This window comes from Nerophis lumbriciformis, linkage group LG31, assembly GCF_033978685.3.
Source record: "Nerophis lumbriciformis linkage group LG31, RoL_Nlum_v2.1, whole genome shotgun sequence".
Taxonomy (NCBI): Eukaryota; Metazoa; Chordata; class Actinopteri; order Syngnathiformes; family Syngnathidae; genus Nerophis; species Nerophis lumbriciformis.
The window spans coordinates 12,985,627-13,007,500 of NC_084578.2; the positions used below are offsets into that span (position 1 = coordinate 12,985,627).

General features: G+C 40.8%; 1 protein-coding gene across 2 annotated transcripts in view; it reads right to left on the reverse strand.

Moving 5' to 3' along the window:
* The window catches only part of LOC133574385 (poly(rC)-binding protein 3), a 114,518-nt gene that overhangs the window by 47,243 nt on the left and 45,401 nt on the right, over window positions 1-21,874 (reverse strand). For both annotated transcript variants that reach the window (XM_061926560.1, XM_061926559.1), the window contains exon 2: window positions 7,949-8,088. The gene's annotated coding sequence lies outside the window, so the exon portion shown is untranslated. The remainder of the gene's footprint in view (window positions 1-7,948; window positions 8,089-21,874) is intronic.

Here is a 21,874-nt window from a genome sequence, read left to right on the forward strand (position 1 = left end):
CAACCTCCGGACCGATGATTTTAGGTCGTCCTGAAGAATTTGGAGGTAATCCTCCTTTTTCATTGTCCCATTTAGTCTCTGTAAAGCACCAGTTCCGTTGGCAGCAAAACAGGCCCAGAGCATAATACTACCACCCCCATGCTTGACGGTAGGTGTGGTGTTCCTAGGATTAAAGACCTCACATTTTCTCCTCCAAACATATTGCTGGGTATTGTGGCCAAACAGCTAAATTTGTGTTTCGTCTGACATCACATGGACAAAGATAAGACCTTCTGGGGGAAAGTTCTGTGGTCAGATAAAACAAAAATTGAACTGTTGACTGTTGTTACGGTTGACCTATAACGTCACCCTAGCCATTTGCGGATAAGTGATGTCCGCTGTAATATTGGCACAGATTACAAATATGACACCTCTAATGGCTATGCTGATGTTAAATACCAGACAGTATCAAGAAATGATCTTAGACTGCGATACGAACATGACGCTACTACCCACAAAAAAGCGACATAGAAGTCACAAAAGTGCCACCCCTTGTCGCACAGTCCCAAAGGGGAAATAAAAAATAAACACATGAAAACAAGAGGGAAACACCAGGAACACAAAAGGATGACCCAAGAGCACAGATCTCCTGCCAACAGTAGCCACTACAGTGGCGCCATCTTGGAAAAAAATGTATAATGTGAATTCTATTAAGTGGTGTGTCACATGCTAGTTAGTATTGGTTAACAGGCACTTCCATTAATTTTACCTGACAACTCTTCATGCATCCTTCATAAATATACCCTCTTACACACAAACCTAAGAAAACACATTGATTAATAAGGGCCACTAATTGGGTTGTTGCTCTAATTTATTTATTACAATTAGATTACATATCTTTGTGTACATTCCAATTTGAAAGTGCCACGTCAATTAATGGGGCTCAGCAAAAACTGACTGTGATTGTTCATCCCTAAAGAGGTTGCCCTGCTGTTATTTCACCTGGGCGTGATTGACGCTTCTATCTATTCTCGTGTTACCCATGATAATTATCCTTTGAGAATCGCATGCTTCAGAATATGCTTGTGCAGAGAAGATGTTTAAGTAGATTTTGCATTTTTGTCTTCTGTAATTCCAACTCACTAGTGAACACTATGTTATTATAAAGTCATACAAAAGAAGTGTCTTATCACCTGCAGGCTGCATTGGAATAGCATCCTCCATCTGCAGTGGACCTTCTACCGTTTCAAAATGGTCCCTAAACGACCACTCATTTTAATTTATGAGGGAAAATTGTTACTGCGGCAGAGAATATGCTCATGTGCTGAGGATCACACTGTCTGCTTTCAGCAATTTGCGAGTAGCTACTGTGAGCACACCGCATGCCCTCATTTGGCCCGAAACCAAACTGTAAACCTGTCATCTGCACTCACTAAGGGCCCCCGTTCTCCCATGTGCTTAAGTGAAAATAGCTGTGCCATTGCGCGGATTCTGGCTGTGCAGGATTGTCCCACTTGTCTTAACCCTTGTGTAATGTTCATATTGTTGTTACTCAGCCAGCGTTTGTGGGTCTGATGGACTCGTTGCATTTTGTGGCTTTTAACGCCTCACAATCAAACACTTTTATGTTAAAATACTGAACAGATGTTTACCTTATCCCAATAAACATCTGTTCAGTATTTTAACATAAAAGTGTTTGATTGTGAGGCGTTAAAAGCCACAAAATGCAACGGGTTCATCAGACCCACAAACGCTGGCTGAGTAACAACAATATGAACGTTGCACGGAACATTTCTCTGCCAGTTTCTACATCCCACAGGGATTCTTCTTTTGTGTTTCTGCACCTGCGGTTCCCACACAAGGTTGCAACATTGTTTGTCAACACTGTCTGCTCTCATTTTCTCGCACATTTGACCCTCTGATGTTCTGTGTCCCTACACTATGTCCTCCTCCTGTCTCGGCCTGCTGTGTGTGGGTGGGTGCGTGTGGTACACAGAACATCAATTTCCACACTTCTATTAGCCCCGGGTCCAGTGGACCCGGACATCTTATATGTAATAGAAATGTGTAGGGGGGTGTATGGTGTGTGGTCATTAAATATGCATTCTGATATATGTTCTTCACAGAAAATGAGCCAAAGTCAGTGAGTCTCAGTTTGAAAAATTAATTAATTGTATAATTTTTCTTTTAATAAAAAAATAAAACGGGTCTCACAGACCCGAACACCACACAAGGGTTAATTAAGTCTGTCACAGCGCGCCTTCATCCAAGATGTGCATTTTGGGGGAAGCAACAGTTCAATGTGAGCGTTCCCAGTCAAATCTGCGAATTCTCCCATCAACTTAAGTACTTTGGTTTTTACGCCCCTCTAAGGCTGGAATAAGTCCAGCGCCCCTTGGATGGTGGAACATTGCACTTGAAGTTTAAATAGACCCCTCTTTTAGACCAGTTGATCTGCCGTCACTTTTCTGCTCTGCCCCCCCCTCTCCTGCGTGGAGAGGTTATTAGGTGACCACTAGAGGTGTCCGATAATATCGGACAGCCGATATTATCGGCCGATAAATGCTTTAAAATGTAATATCGGAAATTATCGGTATCGGTTTCAAGATTATCGGTATCGGTTTAAAAAAGTAAAATTTATGACTTTTTTAAACGCCGCTGTACGGAGTGGTACACGGACGTAGGGAAAAGTACAGGGTGCCAATAAACCTTAAAGGCACTGCCTTTGCATGCCGGCCCAATCACATAATATCTACGGCTTTTCACACACACAAGTGAATGCAACGTTAACACTGTTACAAATATGCGCCACACTGTGAACCCACACCAAACAAGAATGACAAACACATTTCGGAAAAACATCCGCACCGTAACACAACATAAACACAACAGAACAAATACCCAGAAGCCCTTGCAGCACTAACTCTTCCGGGACGCTACAATATACACCCCCCGTTACCCCCTGTGTTAATTCCACGACTGTATATATCGGTTGATATCGGAATCGGTAATTAAGAGTTGGACAATATCGGAATATCGGATATCGGCAAAAAAGCCATTATCGCACATCTTAAGTGACCACAGATGACGTGCTAGCTGTTCAAAGTCGGGACCCGGGGTGGACCACTCAAGATGATCCCTGGCTGGCCCCACTATGGACTGGACTCTCACACTATTAACTGATTCATTCGACGTCCATTGCACTGGTCGCCCACGAGGGGGATGTGGGGGGTCCCCACATCTGCGTTCCCCTCCAAGAGTTTTTTCTTGCCCAGATGTGGGATCTGAGCCGAGGATGTCTTTGTGGCTTGTGCAGCCCTTTGACACACTTGTGATTAAGGGCTATATAGATAAACTTTGATTGATTGACTGATTGAAGTTTGGATGCATATGCCACACATAACAAAATGATAAAATAAACATCCAGAACATTTCTCAAATCTACTCTGATCGCTTCAATTGAAACACCTAGAAACATCCATTGAGATGAGGATTAAAAGGACCATAATGCCACTCTGTATTAGCTATAAAAAAATAAAAAAAATAAAAAATTGACAATCCTTGTTTTAATGCGACCACAGCGAAAGGCGGTCGCACGTCTGCCAGGTTTGAACATCTTGGTACTAACAGACGAGTTTAACAATTTCATCTGGAACGTGATCAATGAACTATGTGACACATTTAATGTAGCGTCTATTGATTTTTTTTTTTTTACAGTTAATATCAAATTGTCACGCTTCTCCTTGCAGGCACATACACACATACACACACAATAACATACACACAGCTGTCTAACCCCCTCTGACACGTTACTGATTCACCAAAACTTGTACAACACAAAGTTTCATCAACAAATTACTATTCACATCCAGCCATGAAGAAGAAGCTGTTGTAGCGTGCATATACACACTACATCACCATGGCGACACACTGCTTGGATTGATCCATTCACAAGTGTTATAAAACTCTATGTTCCAGGATTTTTCACACAACCTAGGGAGGCGGCACTGCAAAGAACCAGCCTTCATTCCATTATTTAAGGACGACCTATTATGCAAGACCAACTTTTCTTACCTATTGGTACTGTTTTGTGTATTTGGGATCTGCATAAGTCCCAAAACTGTGAAATCAAACCAGAGGCATTGCGGAGATATTTATAAAACATTGCCTTCCTCTATAACGGGGGTCAGCAACCCGCGGCTCTAGAGCCACATGCGGCTCTTTAGCAGTGCCCTGGTGGCTCCATGGAGCTTTTTTAAAAATGTATGAAAAAAAAAAAAAAAAATAGGGGTCAAAGTATATTTTTTAATTTGGTTTCTGTAGGAGGACAAACACGACACAAACCTTCCTAATTCTTAGAAAGCCCACTGTTTAATATGTTTGTGTTTATGCTTCACTGATTATTTAGTATTTGGCGAGCGCCGTTTTGTCCTACTAATTTCAGCGGCCCTTGAACTCACCGTTGTGCGGACAGTGACTCAACAGTTTGTTTATAACTTTTTCCAACGCTGCCACAGAAAGACGTGTTTTATCGAACTCCTTTGTCTCATTTTGTCCACCAAACATTTTCTACTGTGTGTGAATGCACAGAGGTAAGCTTTGTTGATGCTATTGACTTGTGTGGATAATAAATAAAGGGGACCACAAAAAAATGTTGGCTTCATTTTAACCCAAAAAAATCTTACAATACATTAAACATATGGTTCTTATAGCACTCAAATAACCATTTTAGAATATTAAAACAAAAAATAAAAGGCATTGAACACATTGGGCTTTTCTTGTTGCACTCAAAGAACAATTTACAATTGTATATATTACATATAGCCTGCCATAATCTAGGATTAGGTTAGAATAGTTTGACATTTTAATACATGTGTCATGATTATGGTTGTCACTTTTGGTCCGTGCTTTAAGACAAATAAAATCATTAGAAGATACTAAAATCAATACTATATGTAAAAGTACACAGATAGAACATGTAGTAGGTAAAAAACACATTTGTTAAAGGCCTACTGAAATGCGATTTTCTTATTTAAACGGGGATAGCAGGTCCATTCTATGTGTCATACTTGATCATTTTGTGATATTGCCATATTTTTGCTGAAAGGATTTAGTAGAGAACATCGACGATAAAGTTCGCAACTTTTGGTCGCTGATAAAAAAGCCTTGCCTGTACCGGAAGTAACATTTGATATGCGCGTGACGTCATAGGTTGTGGAGCTCCTCACATCCACACATTGTTTACAATCATGGCCACCAGCAGCGAGAGCGATTCGGACTGAGAAAGCGACGATTTCCCCATTAATTTGAGCGAGGATGAAAGATTTGTGGATGAGGAAAGTGAGAGTGAAGGACTAGAGGGCAGTGGGAGCGATTCAGATAAGGAAGATGCTGTGAGAGGCGGGTGGGACTTGATATTCAGCTGGGAATGACTAAAACAGTAAATAAACACAAGACATATATATACATTATTAGCCACAACACAACCAGGCTTATATTTAATATGCCACAAATGAATCCCGCATAACAAACACCTCCCCCCTCCCGTCCATATAACCCGCCAATACAACTCAAACACCTGCACAACACACTCAATCCCACAGCCCAAAGTGACGTTCACCTCCCCAAAGTTCATACAGCACATCTATTTCCCCAAAGTCCCCAAAGTTACGTACGTGACATGCACATAGCGGCACGCACGTACGGGCAAGCGATCAAATGTTTGGAAGCGTACTCACGGTACCGCGTCTGCGTATCCAACTCAAAGTCCTCCTGGTAAGAGTCTCTGTTGTCCCAGTTCTCCACAGGCCAATGGTAAAGCTTGACTGTCATCTTTCGGGAATGTAAACAATGAAACACCGGCTGTGTTTGTGTTGCTGCATGCCGCAATACACCGCTTCCCACCTACAGCTTTCTTCTTTGCTGTCCCCATTGTTCATTGAACAAATTGCAAAAGATTCACCAACACAGATGTCCAGAATACTGTGGAATTTTGCGATGAAAACAGACGACTTAATAGCTGGCCACCATGCTGTCTCAAAATGTCCTCTATAATCCGTGACGTCACACGCAGGCATCATCATACCGAGAAGTTTTAAGCAGGATATTTCACGCAAAATTTAACATTGCACTTTAGTAAGCTAACCCGGCCATATTGGCATGTGTTGCAATGTTAAGATTTCATCATTGATATATAAACTATCAGACTGCGTGTTCGGTAGTAGTGGGTTTCAGTAGGCCTTTAAAGATAAAACACAAATTGTAGGAATTTGTAACAAAATTCAGTCATTTCAATTGCATTAGTTTGCGCTATGTGGGCAGTTTGGACTCCACTAATATTTGGCATCAAGCCAAGCAGCTGTGTGCATGTTTACGTATCTGTATGTGCAAAGCAGGGGAGCTGGATAACTACATTACATTTAAATTTATTGTGCAGGTCTGCATCATTCTTAAATGATGCAGAAATTGAAAAAAAGTTTTGACATCTACGTAAAATCAAAACTTAGCAGGTTTAAGTTGCTCTGTCTAACTATCCTGAATGTATAGTCATGTTTATTGTTTACAATATATTGTTAAAGAGTATCTTTTGGGTTTAGGGCACAACAAGACTAAAATAAATAATTTAAACCAGCAGCACAAAAGTAACAAGCTGAAACATTCAACGCAGTGCTGGGCACAGCAAATGCCTACTATCAATCAGAGGTTTTTAGAAAGTCTTATTATCGCGCTTATAAAACAGTAGGCCTACAGTAAAATAAGTTACCAATGAACCTAATCGAAAATACTGTAAATTCATTGACTTGTCAAAAATTAATAATTGTGAAGTTCAATACTTTAACATATCTGTGCGTTTTGCCTATGTTTGCATTTGTCGTTTAATACTTTGGTCAGGCCAGTAGCAAAATATAAAAAAAATACATTGTGCACACATTTAGGACTGATAGTTTAGTGCAGGGGTGTCAAACTCATTTTAGGCCAGGGGCCGCTTGGAGGAAACTCTGTGCACACGTGGGCCGGACTATTAAAATCATGGCATTAAAACTAAAGAATTAACACAACTTCAGATTGTTTTCTTTGTCTTACTTTGGCCAAAAAATAGAACAAACACATTCTGAAAATATTACAATAAAAATATAGAAAAAAAATACCAGCAGTGGTAAAGTTTAAATCCATGAAGGAAAGACGAAAGTGAATGAATGTTTATAACTGAATACATTTACATGTGCATAAATTTTTTTTTTTTTTTTATTTTTTTAAATAAATTAAGTATCGTTTATGACGATATAGAATATAGAATGTGAGATATAACAGGATAATGCATATATTTATCATTTTAATCAATGCAATCAATCAATGTTTATTTATATAGCCCTAAATCACAATTGTCTCAAAGGGCTGCACAAGCCACAACGACATCCTCGGTTCAGATCCCACATCAGGGCAAGGAAAAACTCAACCCAATGGGACAATGAGAAACCTTGGAGAGGACCGCAGATGGGGTCGCCGGGACCCCATTTTGAAAATTCCTAGCGCCAATACTGATAGAGTTTTGGTGCGTGCAAAACAGCAACAGGCGGCTGTGGCCTGCGGGCCGGTTCAAATACTAATCAAATATCATCCCGGGGGCCAAAGATAATTCATTGACTTTGACACCCTTGGTTTAGTGGTTATAGAGCATTTATGTCATTGGACCAAAGGCTGCACGATAAAAAAAAAACTAAACATGCACAACCTGATACCATAGTTTTTGTGACTCAAATATTCCTGACAAAAAGGATTTCTGCTGCGTAGAATGTTTGTTATTTAACCCAAGACAAGAAGAGACATAGCAAAAAGTCACTTCAGGCATGCCATTGCCTTGCCTTCGAAACCAAAAGTCTGATTAAACGTTGTAAAATCCTCCGACACGTACCAAGGCCACTGGCAAAGTGGCATTAGGGCATCGCTTGAAACTGCCTTCGTTACTCACCAGATTTGCTGCGGGTGATGTTTTCCCAGGTCATAAAGGACAGCAGAGTGAGGCGGATATGAAGCAACAGCGACGGTCTCTCACTTACAAATAGATCGCTTCATCAGATTTTAGAGTTCTTTGCCAGGCCATGCTGCAGTCTGTAGAATTAAAGCATAAAGAAGAAAACTTGTAATCACGATAGAGAAGCTCCTAATTGGGTGGTTGATGAAAAGCATTCGCACCATACTATACAGTAGTATAGTCACACACGCACTTAATGGCGGTAGATGCAGAGACCAGAGACAATGTTCAGGTAAAAAGGGTCTTTATTCACAAACCAGTAGTGCAGCAGGGAAGTGCACAGGAAGCACATGGACAACTGTGCAACTGTAATTGACTTCAGGAAGACAATATGTAATCCATGCAGACTGGACGCTGGCCGAGAGTTAGTGGACGGCCAAGGGTGGAGTCGACTCTCTTGGTTGCTTTGTTGGGTCTGCTCCTGTCTCTGGGCATGCTCCCCCGACCCCAGCAGACGATGGCGTGGAACATCGCATAGGCCACCACAGTGTATGTGTTTTTTAATTTTGTATTTATTTATTATTCTTTTAAGCATTGTTTCGAGCTGTATGTAGAAATGGCTGGTTGCATCAGCTCTGCTCTTTTAATGTCTTTCTTGTCCTGTGTGTTCTTTGATGTTTGATGTTTCCCTCTTACACACATGCTTATGTGTGCTATGGCTATGAGGTTTTTCTTTCCTTGGCTTTAGTCTGGACCCCCTTTCCAGGGGCCCAGGCTTAGACTGACATTTTTTTTCCACTGAGAACCCATCATTTATGCACTCCACATTCAAAAAATTACACTCCTCAGCCTTCCCGGTAAGGTCTATTCAGGTGTACTGGAGAGGAGGCTACGCCGGATCGTCGAACCTCGGATTCAGGAGGAACAGTGTGGTTTTCGTCCTGGTCGTGGAACTGTGGACCAACTCTATACTCTCGGCAGGGTCCTTGAGGGTGCATGGGAGTTTGCCCAACCAGTCTACATGTGTTTTGTGGACTTGGAGAAGGCATTCGACCGTGTCCCTCGGGAAGTCCTGTGGGGAGTGCTCAGAGAGTATGGGGTATCGGACTGATTGTGGCAGTCCGCTCCCTGTATGATCAGTGCCAGAGCTTGGTCCGCATTGCTGGTAGTAAGTCGGACACGTTTCCAGTGAGGGTTGGACTCCGCCAAGGCTGCCCTTTGTCACTGATTCTGTTTATAACTTTTATGGACAGAATTTCTAGGCGCAGTCAAGGCGTTGAGGGGATCTGGTTTGGTGGCTGCATGATTAGGTCTCTGCTTTTTGCAGATGATGTGGTCCTGATGGCTTCATCTGGCCAGGATCTTCAGCTCTCACTGGATCGGTTCGCAGCTGAGTGTGAAGCGACTGAGATGAGAATCAGCACCTCCAAGTCCGAGTCCATGGTTCTCGCCCGGAAAAGGGTGGAGTGCCATCTCCGGGTTGGGGAGGAGATCTTGCCCCAAGTGGAGGAGTTCAAGTACCTCGGAGTCTTGTTCACGAGTGAGGGAAGAGTGGATCGTGAGATCGACAGGCGGATCGGTGCAGCGTCTTCAGTAATGCGGACGCTGTATCGATCCGTTGTGGTGAAGAAGGAGCTGAGCCGGAAGGCAAAGCTCTCAATTTACTGGTCGATCTACGTTCCCATCCTCACCTATGGTCATGAGCTTTGGGTTATGACCGAAAGGACAAGATCACGGGTACAAGCGGCCGAAATGAGTTTCCTCCGCCGGGTGGCGGGGCTCTCCTTTAGAGATAAAGTGAGAAGCTCTGCCATCCGGGAGGAGCTCAAAGTAAAGCCGCTGCTCCTCCACATCGAGAGGAGCCAGATGAGGTGGTTCGGGCATCTGGTCAGGATGCCACCCGAACGCCTCCCTAGGGAGGTGTTTAGGGCACGTCCGACCGGTAGGAGGCCGCGGGGAAGACCCAGGACACGTTGGGAAGACTATGTCTCCCGGCTGGCCTGGGAAAGCCTCGGGGTCCCACAGGAAGAGCTGGACGAAGTGGCTGGGGAGAGGGAAGTCTGGGCTTCCCTTCTTAGGCTGCTGCCCCCGCGACCCGACCTCGGATAAGCGGAAGAAGATGGATGGATGGATGGATGGATGGACATTCAAAAAATGATGGTGGTAAGATACATTTATAGCCACAACTGCTCTGGGGTAGACTGACGGAAACATTCACTCACATTTGTACACCAGTGTGAGCGACACACAGAACAAGGGGGTGAAATGTCTTGCCCAAGGACACCACGGCAGTGACTAGTAAGGCAGAAGCTGGGTTCGTAAGAGGAGCCCTCAAGTTTCTGGACGGCCGCTCTATCATCTGAGCACCACCACCCCATAATTGCAGCCAATAATTGAGCCGTGACTGATCTCATCCTCAATCACCTTTGTTACTTAGAGTGTGATGATACGTTCATCTAACAAGACGAGATGATACACAAAATTGGGTTCATGAAACGAGATGAGATTGTAATATTAATTTTAAGCAGGGGCACTGTGTAGCGCGGAAGAGTGGGGACAATTTAAATTGCCCCTGACTGGCAGGCGTTGGAGGCGGCGGCTGATCGCAGTGGCGTCTTGCTGACGGAGGAGGCAATTTGAAACGTACATGAGTTAAAGTTTAGACTGCATGGAACTCGTATGAAACATCTCCCTCGCCGATTGACCTCCTGGTTTTACTTGGTAGGCCAATTACAGAAATAATAGACATGATTTTCAAATACTAGAATTGGGTGCATACTTTTCTCCAATAACATTGGGGTAAAATAATACAGATTCAAATAAATCCATACAGTAACCTTTACCTTAGAATACTTGTAAAAATCTACTTTTAATTACATATGAACTGACTGCATCCATGCATCTCACTAGATGGACCAATACTCAGAACAATGAAGAATGCCAAGGAACTCAGTGATTATCTAAGATAAGTACTTAATGGAAAAGTAACAAAACCAAGAATAAAATGAAAGAATAAAAAAAATTTAATTCTCAAACAGATGTTCAAAGTGCTGCTCCCTGCATCATCTCTAAAATGTTCCATGCCATCGTCTGCTGGGGTTGGGGGAGCATGCCCAGAGACAGGAGCAGACCCAACAAAGCAACCAAGAAAGTCGACTCCACCCTTGGCCGCCCACTAACTCTCGGCCAGCGTCCAGTCTGTGTTCGCCCAAGACCCTGGTGCAAGACTGGCTCAATTGCTAGCACTCGATTTTTAGTGTGCGCAAAGCACTTGATGTGTGAATCCAATCCCACAAACATGCGTCTGTCTATTAAAAAACAAACAAAGAAAACATTCGGACTACATTTAGCCCGAGAGACAGCTTTTGTCTAAACGAGAAATAACGTAACCTTGATAGTTCTCAAGACACAAGGTTCTCTTTGACAAATGCCATTTACTCATGCCATTTATTCTTTTTGAAAAAATAGGAGTCTAGCCTACAAAATGATCCCCCAAGTGGAAAGACTTTGCTAGCCTTTGAATCAGAATTAATGACTAGATTGTGTTGAAGACCAAAGAAAAGTCTACTATTAAAAGTCTGGCATGTGTTGCAGATTTTTATTCAAATGTTTAAAAACACATCTAACAAAGCAAGACTAGCATCCCCTACACCAGGGGTCGGCAACCTGCGGCTCCGGAGCCGCATGCGGCTCTTTGATCACTCTGATGCGGCTCAGCAGTTTACTTGCTGAACCCCCCAATTTTCCCGTGAAACTTCCGGATTTCAGTGCCTCTCGCAGAAAACTCCCGGGATTAATATTCACCGATTTTCACCCTTACGGCTGTAATAAGGCCGTGCCATGATGTTACAACATTTGGCGCCCTCCTCAATCTGTGTTAACAGAGTGCCAGCCCAACACTTGTTAAACAATATACATCTTTACCTTGCACACGTACGTGACAGCAAGGCATACTTGGTCATATAAAACAACTTTAACACTCTTACTAATAATGCGCCACACTTTGAACCAAAACCCGGAAGAGTTAGGGCTGCATGGGATTCTGGGTATTTGTCCTGTTGTGTTTATGTTGTGTTACGGTGCAGATGTTCTCCCGAGGTGCTATATGCTGTACCATCACGGCACGCATGACGCTGACAAGCGCCATTAAATAAGAACCCGCGTGCCGCACCAGCTTTCAAATTCCACATCAAGGTGTGGGCAGCACAAAGCAAAAAAAATAAACTTTGTATGCAGTGTTATTTCATTTAAAATTTCAAAAAAAATGTGCGGCTCCCATTGTTATCTATAATTTGTGAAACTGGTCAAAATGGCTCTTTGACTGGTAAAGGTTGCCGACCCCTGCCCTACACCTCTGTTGGGCTCATGTGCACACTGCAAAGGATCGAATGCTGCTTCAATTTGCAGTAGAATCTCAGACCTGACTATCTTCTCTAAGATCTTAGTTACAACTGCAAACAAACATTTTTGGGCCGTTGAATTTGAGGAAAGGAACCATAACAACTGGTTATGTGCCAGTGAATAATGCCCACTTGACTGTCCGAATCAACAGTGTTCTACGTGAGCAACTAACAAGCGATGCACTCTGCTATGATAAGTGCAGTGGAGCCAAAGGTGCATTCTTTATTGACCCATAACAGAGATCCTGTGTTTTCTCCTGTTTGGAAGAAGTGTCTGAGGGAAATTTTGAGTGTGGTTAACATCACCCAGGATACATTTTGGTTCATCTGGTGAGATGGACTGTAATTTCTGCACTATATTGTAGATGGTATTGTAGGCCAGGGTAGCATTACCCAACCTCCTTGGGCCTTAGGATAGACTTTATTGATGTTTGGCCCAGACGGAAGGGAGCTCCAAAACCATCAATAGTTAGATTGACCTCCTGGTTTTACTTGGTAGGCCAATTCCAGAAAGACTTGAGTTTTAAATACTAGAATTGGGTGCATACTTTTCTCTGATAACATTGGGTTGAAATAATACAGATTCAAATAAATCCATACAGTAACCTTTACCTTAGAATACTCGTAAGAATCTACTTTTAATTACAGATGAACTGACTGCATCCATGCAGCTCACTGGATGGACCAATACTCAGAACAATGAGGAATGCCAAGGAACTCAGTGATTAACTAAGAATTGTACTTACTGGAAAAGTAAGAAAACCAAGAATGACTTAAAGAAAAATCTCAAACAAATGTTCAAAGTGCTGCTCCTTGCATCATCTTGAAAACCCTATCCATTGATCACAACATTCCTGCTCTTAGTAACTTAACTGATTTATATTCAGTCTTTACTTGTGAAAAAAACTTTCACAACCTGTCCCCTTAGTAACTCTGCACATCAATACATACACTCACTTTCTAATCTCCTTTTCTTCCAGTCACTTAATCGTTCCTACCACCTACTTGACTCCAGTGGCTCAAACTTAGCTGCTCTGCTCACAGCCACAGAACACTTCCCAGACATCCACAACTTTGACCATTCGTTTTTCAAATGATGTTGAAAATGTTTTTACTTTCATTATATATATCTTTTTTTATTATAGCAGTGGCATTGTAGTTGTGTTGCTGATACTGTAGAACAGGCAGTCCGTGGGCAACATTCCGCCCGCCAATATTGTAGTGGATCACACCTGCGCCATCATAATTGAACACATGAAAGTACGCAACAATTAATCTAGGGATCTAGATATCTCTTCAGGACACTCCTCACTCTTTTGCCTTCACCTTTATTGTCCATTCGTTTTTGGTGACTTTATATACTCTGGACCTGGACGTTGAGTCCGCGACATACATGGCAGACAATAACTGATACAGTCTGCTTTGCCAGTCCAAAAGCATTCGCCGTTTTCCGTAGTTAGTCTTCCCTCGACAGCCAGGTAATACAAAGCACGAGCTACCTTTTTTTTTATCAAATCCACGGGAGCCCTCATTCTCGTTGTGTCTCCTTCGACAAATGGACAAAGTTTCTCGGTAAGTAGAATCACAGCTGACCTGGACATTCGAAAGTTCTTTTGCCGTCTGAGAAGTGTTGTATCCCAAATAGCTGCAATCGCTTTCTCTTAAGGTATTCATGTTTGATTTCCACAAGCGTCTGTACATGTAGAAGGAGAAACACGGGCATGTCTGGATGACTCGCCTCCATAATTCCAGTGGTTAGCTCCGAGTTATGAAACCGCTTTTTTTCACTTCCTCTCCGAACTCAGTTTGTAAACGATCGATGAGTCCATACAAAGCTAAGAGCTGGAGATTCAAGAAATACACGGCTGACTTACCCGTGTAAAAAAATGTCCGAGGAGGGGAACCTTAAACGCTGGTTTAGTGTGGCTGAAACGGGGCTTAGGCTAAATAATTATTCGTTTAAGGGGTTATACGGCTTAGTGTAGATATAGCTTCAGAAAAGTAGCGTCAGATTTACCGCCCGTCCGAGCACCCACTGGCAGAAATGTAGATCGGTGCCTATGCTTGTGAGAGCAGCATTACTGTAATATATGACACATGAGTATGATTTGTGCATGTTGTGATTTTTTTTGACTAATTTACAGGCATCACTACTTAGTACTTGATGTGCCTTCCCAACAAGTAAAAAAAAAAATTACTCAAATTGACTGTGAGTCAATGTGTCTGAGAGAGTAAAAACACAAGAGCATCACTGCACCTTTAACTACTCTGAAGTTATAAGTGACAGTTACAACCTTTGACTTGTCCTCACATGGAAGACTTTCAGAGGCACTTCTTGGGAGCAGATAAAGAGATGAGCGTCTGGAACTGAAAATAGATCATCACATTTTTTTTTGGTAAGTTCTCCCTAAACCGCCATCGAGCCCGTTTGCCACTTTTAATTCCACACTCAGCTCCACACACCTGCACTATTCCCCCTGCACACACACACACACACACACACACACACACACACACACACACACACACACACACACGCACACATGCACAAAAATAACACTGTTTTCTAAACCTCCTCTTTACAACGGGAGGTTGCTGCCCTCTGTTGGTGATTTTCCTAAAGTGCACACACTCGTATGCATGAGTGTTAATATACAGTATATTCAGATACTATATAAATATATATATATATATATATATATATATATATATATATATATATATGTATGTATATTATACATATATATAATATATATTGTATCTGAATATATACATACAAATATATTGACATATGTATACATATATATCCATGTGTGTGTATATATATATATATATATATATATATATATATATATATATATATATATATGTATACATATATATCAATATGTGTGTGTATATATATATATATATATATATATGTGTATACATATATATCAATATGTGTGTGTGTATATATATATATATATATATATATATATATATATATATATATATATATATATATATGTATGTATACATATAAACATACATATATATGTATACATATTGACATATGTATACATATATATCAATATGTGGATATATATGTATATATATTATACATATATATAAAATATATTGTATCTGAATATATACATACACATATATTGACATATGTATACATACATATCAATATGTGTGTGTATATATATATATATTATACATATATATAATATATATTGTATCTGAATATATACATACACATATATTGACATATGTATACATATATATCACTATGTGTGATATGTGTACCACAACAAAACAATTGCAAATGAGCCGTCGGCCCCCGGACAGAGCGACCCCAAAACCAACAAAGGCTGCAACTGCCGCAAGAAACCTGATTGCCCTCTCAACGGGGGGTGCTTGCAAACATCAGTTGTTTACCAATCTAAGGTAACACGCAAGGACATTAACACATCCAACACATATGTAGGATTAACCGAGGGAGAGTTTAAAACCAGATGGAACAATCACAAGGCTTCTTTCAGGAACCAAAACCTGCGGAATACCACAGAACTCAGCAAACACATTTGGGACCTCAAAGACAATAATGTTGAATATTCAATAACATGGCAAATTCTTGCATCCAGCACACCTTACAATAGTGGTAATAAAAGATGCAACCTATGCATGAAAGAGAAACTGTTTATTATATACCGTCCAGACCTATCATCCCTCAACAAGCGCAGCGAAATTGTATCAGCATGCCGCCACAGACGGAAACACCTCCTAGGTAACACATGAGCCAATCACCACGCCCCTACGCCAGCCTGTACCCACCCACTCTGTGACCTATATAAACCATGGTATGTGAATGCTTCCATTAAAATCTCCTGATGATTGAGGGAACCCCTCATGAAACAGGCCTGTAGAGATGAAGTAGTCTTGTGATTTTTTTCCCACACATACATATATATATATATATATATATATATATATATATATATATATATACATACATATATCATATATGTATCGATAATATATGTATACATGTATACATATATGTACATATATACGTATACATATACATATACATATACATATACATATACATATACATATACAATGATCAAATGATGTGAAATACATTTTATTTAACTCTGGGGAGGATTGTATGTAAATAGCAGCTGGCTGATTGACACCAGGTGTGGCCAGGTGCCAATCAGCCGCAATTGAGGGGAAGCAGCACTCAGGGAGACAATCAGGAAATAACCAAAATAAGAGCGCTGACAGGAAATGACAAAGGAAAAACTAAAACATAACTAAACTGTCAGGGACAAGCCTGACAGTTTCCATGGTTGCCCTGCTTATTTCAGCAAGACAATGCCAAGCCACGTGTTACATCAACGTGGCTTCATAGTAAAAGAGTGCGGGTACTAGACTGGTCTGCCTGTAGTCCAGACCTGTCTCCCATTGAAAATGTGTGGCGCATTATGAAGCCTAAAATACCACAACGGAGACCCCCGGACTGTTGAACAACTTAAGCTGTACATCAAGCAAGAATGGGAAAGAATTCCACCTGAGAAGCTTAAAAAATGTGTCTCCTCAGTTCCCAAACGTTTACTGAGTGTTGTTAAAAGGAAAGGCCATGTAACACAGTGGTGAACATGCCCTCTCCCAAGTACTTTGGCACGTTTTGCAGCCATGAAATTCTAAGTTAATTATTATTTGCAAAAAAAAAAAAAAGTTTAAGAGTTTGAACATCAAATATCTTGTCTTTGTAGTGCATTCAACTGAATATGGGTTGAAAAGGTGTTGCAAATCATTGTATTCCGTTTATATTTACATCTAACACAATTTCCCAACTCATATGGAAACGGGGTTTGTAATGTGGACTCATGCATTTGCTCTGCTTTAAGTTTAAATGCAAAGTGCTCTGTAATGTATTCCTCCAAAAGCGTGCTCGGAAGAAAACAAAGTGAATAATCTATATTTGGACCTCACACACATTAAGATAATCCTCAGAAGCTGTGCAGCAATCTGATCCTTAGCTTTAGTGCTGCACCAAAGGGTGGGTTGAGTGTTGCGGTCCCTTGAGGTAAAAAAAAGTCTATTAGCAGCATGAAAGTCAATGAAAAGGGTCCCGCTGTGCTCCCCTGACACTTTTAATATTTGATGATAAAACGACTAATGCTCATTCTTCTTGGCTTAGCTCTGATCCTCTCATTAAATACCCCGACATTATCTTCACCTCATATTAGAGCACTGACCTCGCCTGGTAAAGGACTCGCCTCTTCAACCACCCACCCACCCACCCACACACACACACACACACACACACACACACACACACCATTATGGATACACCAGCATCAGATATCAATACTGTTGCTCTTCAATCGATCAATCAGAGTTTATTTATATACTAGCCCTAAATCACAAGTGTCTCAAAGGGCTGCGCAAGCCACAACGACATCCTCGGTTCAGATCTTGTCAGTGGTCTCCGTGTGTGCGGATGCACAATCTAGTAACTCAGTCTCAGCTGTCTCCTGCAGGACAACACAACCTTTTTTTTGCTTTTTAAATCCATTGTTGGCAACTGTGAGAAATGAACAAAACAAAGTACATCATTTTTCATATCATCCAACCGTCAAATATACTGATTTTGACGGTTAAAAAAAAAAAAAAAAGGCAATCGGTTGATGAAATACATAGTGGGATTTGTGAGTAGTTTATTGTGTTATCTACAGCAGTGGGCCCGGTACCGGTCCGTGGATCGATTGGTACCGGGCCGCACAAGAAATAAAAATAAATAAAAAAATGTTTAATTTTTTAAAATATTTCTGGTTCAATACTGTCTGCAGGGATACAGTCCGTAAGCACACATGATTGTATTTTTTTATGGTCCGTGGGACACATTTTCAAGCGTTGACCGGTCCGCAATTACAAAAAGGTTGGGGACCAATGATCTACAGCAGAGGTGCTCACACTTTTTCTGCAGGCGAGCTACTTTTCAATTGATCAAGTCGTGGGGATCTACCTCATTCATATATATAATTTATATTTACTTATTTATGAAATATATGTTTTTGTTAACAAGTTAAAGGTGTTTAATGATAATGCAAGCATGTTTAACACATATAGTTAATCCATCCATCCATCCATTTTCTACCGCTTATTGGGGTTGCGGGGGGGCGCTGGAGCCTATCTCAGCTACAATCGGGCGGAAGGCGGGGTACACCCTGGACAAGTCGCCACCTCATCGCAGGGCCAACACAGATAGACAGACAACATTCACACTCACATCCACACACTAGGGCCAATTTAGTGTTGCCAATCAACTTATCCCCAGGTGCATGTCTTTGGAGGTGTGTTTAATGATAATACAAGTATGTTTAATACATATAGTTAATATTGTTAGCAAGTTAAAGGTGTTTAAAGATAATACAAGCATGTTTTACACATATAGTTAATATTGTTAATAAGTTAAAGGTGTTTAATGATTATACAAGAATGTTTAATACATATCGTTAATATTGTTAATAAATTAAAGGTGTTTAAAGATAATACAAGCATGTTTAACACATATAGTTAATATTGTTAACAAGTTAAAGGTGTTTAAAGATAATACAAGCATGTTTAACTCATATAGTTAATATTGTTAACAAGTTAAAGGTGTTTAATGATAATACAAGCATGTTTAACACAGTTAATATTGTTAATAAATTAATGGTGTTTAATGATAATACAAGAATGTTTAATACATATAGTTAATATTGTTAATAAATTAAAGGTGTTTAAAGATAATACAAGCATGTTTAACACATATAGTTAATATTGTTAACAAGTTAAAGGTGTTTAATGATAATACAAGCATGTTTAACACATATAGTTCATATTGTTAACACGTTAAAGGTGTTTAAAGATAATACAAGCATGTTTAACACATATAGTTAATATTGTTAATAAGTTAAAGGTGTTTAAAAATAATACAAGCATGTTTAACACATATAGATTCCTTTCTTTCATGAAGACAAGAATATAAGTTGGTGTATTACCTGATTCTGATGACTTGCATTGATTGGACAGTGGTGCTGATAACGTCCGCATTTTCGAATGGAGGAGAAAAAAAGTCCTCCTTTCTGTCCAATACCACATGAAAGTGGTTGGTTTTTGGCACCTTATTTGTCCAGCTTCCGTACTCCTTTGTATACACTTTACAAGAAATACATTGTCGGCAAACTCTGTAGCTTGCTAGCGTGTGCACGCCAGCTTTCTGAGACTCTTATTTTGTTAGCGCAACTGTGCAACTGTGCAGTCGGTCTTTGGGGTTTTGACGACAGTTACAGCGCCAGAGTCTGTTGAAATAAAGTGTTTCTCGCCTTCCTGTCGGTAATTTTAATGAGCTGGCAGCAGCCAGCGTTACCTCAGAAGACCCTCGGGTGCCGTGAATGTCAATCAAGTGACGAAAGTGACGTCATAGTGAAGATTTATGATCGCTCATTTTTAGGACTATTTTTTTAATGCCTGGCTGGTGATCGACTGACACACTCTCCGAGATCGACCGGTAGCTCGCGATCGACGTAATGAGCACCCCTGATCTACAGTATCTAAAACGGAAATATACATGCCCATTCCCATGTGTGGGATCTGACCTCCACCAGAATGAAATACAACATCCAGTAAGGAAAACCAGGGGCGTAGCAACAATATTCTGGGCCACCATACATAAAGACTCTGAAAGGGCCCCCCTCCACACTCTAAACCCAACACAGTCCTTTACAGACACACTAAAAAAACAATAATAATGCATTTGGTTGAAACCAATTAATTAGGTTAAAGATGGGACTAACATATCTAGAATATATCTACAAAACCCAAAACCAGTGAAGTTGGCACGTTGTGTAAATCGTAAATAAAAACAGAATACAATGATCTGCAAACCCTTTTCAACCTATATTCAATTGAATGCACTGCAAAGTCAAGATACTTAGCGTTCGAACTGCTAAACTGTGTTATTTTTTGCAAATATTAGCTCATTTGGAATTTGAATGCTCATCAAACACTAACTTGGAACATCCTACAGGTGGACAGGCTAATTGGGAACAGGTGGGTGGCATGATTGGGTATCAAAGCAGCTTCCATGAAATGCTCAGTCATTCACAAATATGTAGCGTGCAAGGACAGAAGTGAAAGAAACAACGGAGCAGCATCTTCTCATCCGTGGCTCAATAATGCAAAATAAACGCCGGAAATGTGTCCCGTGAAAAACCGTCCGACCGTAACCCTCTAATAACTAAAGTTCCGTGGGTGAATAATGTAAACTCACTACAGTTTTTAGCGCTTTGATAGCGAGTCTACTGACAGATATAAGTTGGAACTGTACGCTACTTTATATTAGAAATGGCAACAGCGGAAGATGAATGCCACATAAAAAGATAGAGAAAAAGCAAAAGCTTATGACTACGGCGTCGACACGGACTACAATTGTGGACGCGCACACATTTTCAGGACTTATGCAGATCCCAAATACACATCAGCAGGTACCAGAAGGTAAGAAAAGTTGCTTTTACACAATATTGTGAAACAAAACGCCACCTATATGCTAATAAGTGCCATTTTGCGGTCCTTATACATGTACTATAATAATACTCATCCGTTTAATGCGCCGAAAATCCATCAAGCGGTGCGGCTTCAAAGCTTACCGAAGTCGTACTAAAAACATGTTGACAGATTTTTGAGCGTCGTGTGTAATGTTCTATATTCTCAACGGAACATTTAAAGTAAAGATGTCCGATAATATCGGACTGCCGATATTATCGGCCGATAAATGCTTTAAAGTGTAATATCGGAAATTATCGGTATCGGTTTAAAAATAATCGATATTGGATTCAAAAAATAAAATGTATGACTTCTTAAAACGCTGCTGTGTACACGGACGTAGGGAGAAGTACAGAGCGCCAATAAACCTTAAGGGCACTGCCTTTGCGTGCCGGCCCAGTCACATAATATCTACGGCTTTTCACACACACAAGTGAATGCAAGGCATACTTGGTCAACAGCCATACAGGTCACACTGAGGGTGGCCGTATAAACAACTTTAACACTGTTACAAATATACGCCACACTGTGAACCCACACCAAACAAGAATGACAAACACATTTCGGGTGAACAACCGCATCGTAACACAACATAAACACAACAGAACAAATACCCAGAACCCCTTGCAGCACTAACTCTTCCGGGACTCTACAATATACACCTCCCGCTACCCCCGACGCCCCTCCCCACCTCAACCCCGCCACCCCCAACCCCGCCCACCTCAACCTCCTCATGCTCTCTCAGGGAGAGTATGTCCCAAATTTCAAGCTGCTGTTTTGAGGCATGTTAAAAAAAATAATGCACTTTGTGATTTCAATAATAAATATGGCAGTGCCATGTTGGCATTTTTTTTCCATAACTTGAGTTGATTTATTTTGGAAAACCTTGTTACATTGTTTAATGCATCCAGCGGGGCATCACAACAAAATTAGGCAT